General features: G+C 38.3%; 1 protein-coding gene across 10 annotated transcripts in view; it reads right to left on the bottom strand.

Annotated features, from left to right (window-relative positions):
- Window positions 1-6,000, bottom strand: part of MRVI1 (murine retrovirus integration site 1 homolog) — an 80,322-nt gene that overhangs the window by 72,790 nt on the left and 1,532 nt on the right. The gene's annotated exons all lie outside the window — the stretch shown is intronic.

Below are 6,000 nucleotides of genomic sequence, written 5' to 3' on the forward strand. Positions count from 1 at the left end.
ACTTTTTTTTTTTGTTGTTAAAAAATGTTCAGAATAAATCTGGGGAAAGGAAGAATTTTAAATTCACTCTAACTTGTTCCATAATACAAGAAGCATTTAAACATCCTTGTCAGTAAATCCCACTGATTTTATTTTAAGCAAAATTTTTGGAACAAAATTCAAGTTGCCAAAACAAGAGCAGCACCTTGGATGTCATCCTTTTCTGTATAATAATGAATTTAACTCTTCCCTGAAAACTTCTAAGAAAACATATGGATAATTTCACAGAGAAGTGTCACAAACCAAAGCCCTGCAGAGGAAAGTAAAAATAAGCAATATCCTCTTCTCTTCACTCATCCCATTAGAACAGTAACAGAATATAAACTAAGCAAGAGAGCAATTGGTCATCCTCCTGGAAAAGTCACCGTAAGAGTTGCAATTAAACTGTGCAATATAACAGAAATGATCACCAATTTCTCTCTATAATTTCCTACAAAGATGAAGCAAAGCTTGTCATGTGAAACCAGACAATGATGTGTAACCTTTTTTTTTTTTGTAAGAGTATACATGATAGAATCCCATTATGCAATTACAAAACCACTTGGCAGCCATTTGAGGGCAACATGCTGGGCTTTGGGGTGGGGGGTAGGCAGAGGAACCTCAGACACAGAATGTTACATGAATCTGTAACGTTATGTACTTGAGCCTAATCAATCAGAATAAGCGATTTCCCAAGGTCATAACTAAAATCATTACTTGTTTTTTGTGGATTTAGGACCTACCTCTGAAAGCACTAGGGATATGCTCCTTTTGCAGTCTACCAGGTATAATTCAGCCACTTTCCCACATAATTTCACATAACTCTTTTCAGTTAATGGATGATACAAGGTGTGACCTTGTGTTCCTTTTCACCAGGAACACTCCAAACACTGCAGGACAGACTGTCAGGAGTGCAGCATGGCCTAGTGCTTACAGTGCTGTTCACCACTGTACCTGGGGAGTGCCGCTCATGACTTCCACATTGTTAAGGTTTGGTCAGTCCCTCATCACTGTCCCTACTGGCCCTTTTGAGCTGTATTTTCTGCAGAAGAAATACAAGTTTCCAGCAGGGGCCCTTCCCACAGTAGCACAGCCGGGACTGCCAAGTTGGGAATTTCGTGTTGCTTAAAGCCCAGCCATTACAGTCTCAGTCAGTACTCAGAAAAAACAGTATTGCCACTAGCAGTTATCCTAAACTGATTTTTCCTTCTCTGTGCCTTGCATGGCCCCAAGTCTACAACACTGTACACCATTTAAAACTCACCGCATAAGTATTTTCTCACCTCTATGCCATCATCTTCCATCACACTCAACTACCACGTTACCTTCACAGATGTTTATTCCACCTGTGTTCTACAGCTAGTATTACTTATCTGCATATTTAATATAAAAATCTTTATTAGTGAAATGAAATAGAAAAAAATTCTCTGAAGTTACCTAATCAAAAAATAAAGAGATCTTCAGCATTTTGAAAATTCACAATTAAAAAAAAATATTGATTTAAAAAAAAATATAACATACTAACTGGGAATACATTTTCTGACTTTATATTATTACTACATGACAAGCATTTCCATCCATCAAATACAATCTGTGACCAAAACATATTGTCTACTTGTTTGGCCGTGTCTCCAAGTTTTACACTAATGAGATATTTTAACAATGGCAGAAAGAGCAGTCTCACGCTGTTTCAGGAGCCAGAGACGCGGGGAAGCACAGTGCTGATGTGCAAACTCTGCCCACCCAAGCTGGGCAGGCCTTGAAGCAGCGTAACTACGCTTATAAAACATCATCTAATCCCTGCCAAAGTTCTGATCACAACCGAAACACATCCCATACTCCAGCTCTGCCGGGTACTGATAACAGAACAGTTCAGGGCCAGTCTGTATCCCCTTAAGGTCCCTGAAGCACTTTCTAGCCCTCACTGACTAGATTCCACATCCACTGGTATTTTCTCTTGCATGGATATATACACAGCAACACTTCAAAATGCATGTGGCTCCTGTGGCCATTTGCCTGAGCTAGTTTAAACTAATTCATTTGGATAGTTGCCAGGAATCTAAACTGCTGATGTAACTAGCCCCCACTGCTTATGTTAAAGGGGTAGCTAGCCAACTTGGAAGAGCCAGAATTTTAGCTAAACAGCTTTCAAACCTAGTTGATTTAACTGTGAAGGAAAAGTGCTTTTAACATGCCGACAATGTCTTTATGAGTTGTGCGGTTTGCCATGAACAAGAGTAGGCAAACATTTGTGTTACCCATAGAAGTGACTTCACAGTATTCTTAGTCTTCACTTTTCTAGAAGCATTTTTAGGAGAAAATTCTCTAGGAGAATTTTTTAATTCTCTAAAGAGAATTCTAAAACCGCACATGTTCTCCTTTTTAGCAGTTCTATTTAATATGTAGAATCACAAATATTTTATCTGAATAAACATTGTAACTGTTTGTCAAAAAAAGATTGAAAACCAGAGACTTGAAATGTAGCAACATTGCTTCTCAGAGTGTAGACAGTAGTAAAACAATTGTCTTAAAACCATTACGATGCACTAATAATTTGTATAACTGACTTTGTGACATGAGTATCAGTAAACTCCCTAACATAGCACTATGTTCAGTATTTTATAACAGACATTTGTTCCACAGCTCGGAAGTCTGCAATTTTACCTGAAATACACTCTCGAAAAGCACTGCAGAATTGAATAAACTAAAGGAAAATTATGTATCCTACAAAATTCAACAGTTTACCATTTTAGCCAATAAAATTTTACCCAATATAAGCAAGCAGATAGAAAAAAGAAACTGGAATTAATTCAAGTAATGATGACAGGCTGTTTATATTAAAAAAAGAAAAAAAATTCCTTAATAAAACTTACTGATTTGGAGAAGCCTCTGATTTCTATAAATCTGTCCACAAATTCAATACAACACATCTTGAAAAGAAAGTTTTTAAACATGAGAGCAATATTCACTTCTGTAAATTTTTCTTGTCACTATCTCAGTTCTCCAATAAAGGTGTAGCAAAAAAAAAGTCATACTATTGAGTCGCAAATACTATATAAACTATACTTGAAAAACCCACAGTAAGACATGTTTCAACAGAAGTTACATAGATAGCTGGTCAATCTTGCCTTGCAGAAGTAACAGACAAAATACTCCTAAGACTGATTTTTTTTTTTTTAGCTGCTTGGCTATTATTATGAAAGCTGATGAGAACACGCAAGAGCGATTGTTAAAAAACACTATTCCCTGACCTCACAAACAAAAACGGCTAAACAATTTTCTTCTAGTATTCTTCAGACAAAATAACTACACTTCAGCACTGGGCATGCTTTGCATCCGGTCTCACCAAGTGCCTATAAAAGTGGTTTGGAGAGAAAAGTAATCTGATTGCAGCTTCTATAGAATGCCCAACAATGCAGACACATTACCCTGACAGTATTGATTGAATGTAACTTTGAATTTGGCTAAGACAGGGATTGACCTGATGACCTTCAGAGACCCCTTTCATCATAAATTATTCCCTGATTCTATGAAGCAAAACAAAAAACATGGCAACACTTTTTTTTGACTTTATTATTATTCTATTTCTACCTCAATACTGCCCTCTGCTGATAATTATACTGCTCGATTATTTGCACAGAAAAATTTGAGCTGTATTATATAAATGTTTTAATACTTTTTCTGCAAATGAAGGAAGGAAACAATTGAAGAATGTTCTTGTTCTCTAGTATTCAAATCAGTCCAGCAGGCTGAATCTCCAGGTTTATGGCAAAGAGCAGAAGTGATCAGTACCTTTACCAGGTCAGTTTGGAAAGTGTATATATATACAAATATATATATATATATATATATATACACAAATATATATATATTTTCTACACAAAACTATTTTCAACAATGCTTACTTACACTGATGTCCAATTTTGAAGTGTTCTGCGGAAGTGTTTTGTCTTAATTTAGACATATCACTGCTGAATTTATGCATGAGTTTGTTTTTTCTTTTGTATTCCTACAGTCTCAATGGCCAATAAGAGATCCTATTAAGCTGACTATATTCCCTAGTTAATGAGTAGTAATAGTTTATTAGATATCACCATGACAACTTTTCTGAAGGGAAGTAATACAGGTATTTTTATATTAGAGTTAAGATATCAGAAGAAATGATTGCAAAAGTGACATTACCAATCATCTGTATATGGATTCATGGTTTTCACATCTCTTATGATGGTGTATAAAAGCCTCTCATAAAGCAGCATCTGTTTACAAAGAACCAGACTGCTCCATTTACACGCACATGGTAAAATACAAATTACCCTAAAGAAAAATCAAAAGACATCTTTTTCTATGTACTGCGGAATTGGACATAACAGCATTAAGCATCAGCAAGGGAAATTGAGGCTGAAAAACTTTAACAGCAAAGTTAAACAATGAAACATCACCACAAGGGTTAAAGGGTTTCCACCACTGCAGTTTCAAACAGATGAGTATTGGTATTGTATTCCTTGTGTAGAGCTTCTGCACAAAGTGCCACAGCTAAATTAAGAAAATATATATTTAAGATTACATTAGAACACACAACCACTCTTGGCACTGTTAAAAAAGGACTTAATATTAGAAGCACGGCTAAAAAAGTGAGAATCTGAGGCATACATACCAGTTTGTCCAGACTTAAGTCACACAGCTGTCAAATGTACCATGTCTACATGAGTTGCCTGGTTTGTTGCCCGAGTTGTGTTACATTTGATTAGCGCAAAGGATTTATGCCTGGACAGTATTCAGTTATTAACTCCTTAAAAGTGTTTCTCATAGAAGTTTTGTGTTTCCAGCACATTATGAATTACCACACGTACACCTTAAAAATCACAAAATAATCTGCTGAGGTGCCAATGGAAGCCCCTCTTTACCCTGTCAGATAATAACGAGGAGTAACTTATGAAAGTTGCACCTTCCTTCATTTAAATGATCTGGGTCTGTATGCATGCGTAGTCACTTTGCTGATATAAAACTTTTGCTCATATTTGCAAAGGCAACATAGTTCTGGGAGTTTCTTTACTGGCTTCTGAATCAACAGAATTCTTGACTAAGTTCCAGTAGCAGCATTATTAGTGGTGAAGTGCAAGCCGGAAAAAACACAACTTGATTCTACATCCCAGGCTGAGCTTGCAGATAGAAACACAGCTTTATTTATAAACATACTGCATCACGGATGGCAATTCCAGCAGCAGAGGACTACAAGACACTAACAGCACCACTACTGCCCTTTGCCAAAAGAGATCAGCTCTGAACTCCAGGCAGACATCCATATGCAGCTTACTGAGAGGCCAGCCTCATTCCTCACACTATTCAGTCTCACTTACTTTGAGAATGCTAGATAGTGTTCTACAAACCCATGAATTTCCAGGCAGTTCGCAATAGAGTATTTATAGCCTGGTAGCTTGCTCCTGCTGTGAACTGTAGCCTTGTTTCGCCAATTATTAGGCCTAGCATAAAGGACACGGCCAGCATCAAGATGAACCAATAACCAGACTGTACTTGACACAAAAGGGTCAGTCCATGGGTGAGCGCTGGGGGTACAAACCAGTCAGTCAGGTTATACCTAATCAACATCAGTCTCAATGATCCCAACAACGACACCGCACGACCAGCAATGGTGCAATAAACAGTGAAACAGAGTCTCCCAGAGAAGGGACGGGAGACAACCAGGCCAACAAGCCAAACACATAAGACCAAGGAAGCCCCATCCCGAATCCCTACAGAGCCCACGTTTACAAAAGCCAGACCTGACTGGAGCCCAGTCCCAGGGAGGCGGGAGGTCCTTCCCCAACAGGGAACTCTGCACAGGGCATCCCCCTCACAGACAGACACTGCCCTGCTCCTGCAAGGGGTCCCAGCTGTTCTCCTACGGGGGACACCTGACCTTGGGTGACTCAGTGTGGGACACCTGGGGCTCGTTTACCCAATGGCTCTGTCTGCCAGGCCGCC

This window comes from Athene cunicularia (genome assembly GCF_003259725.1).
Source record: "Athene cunicularia isolate RWA chromosome 5 unlocalized genomic scaffold, athCun1 chr5_part3, whole genome shotgun sequence".
Lineage (NCBI taxonomy): Eukaryota > Metazoa > Chordata > Aves > Strigiformes > Strigidae > Athene > Athene cunicularia.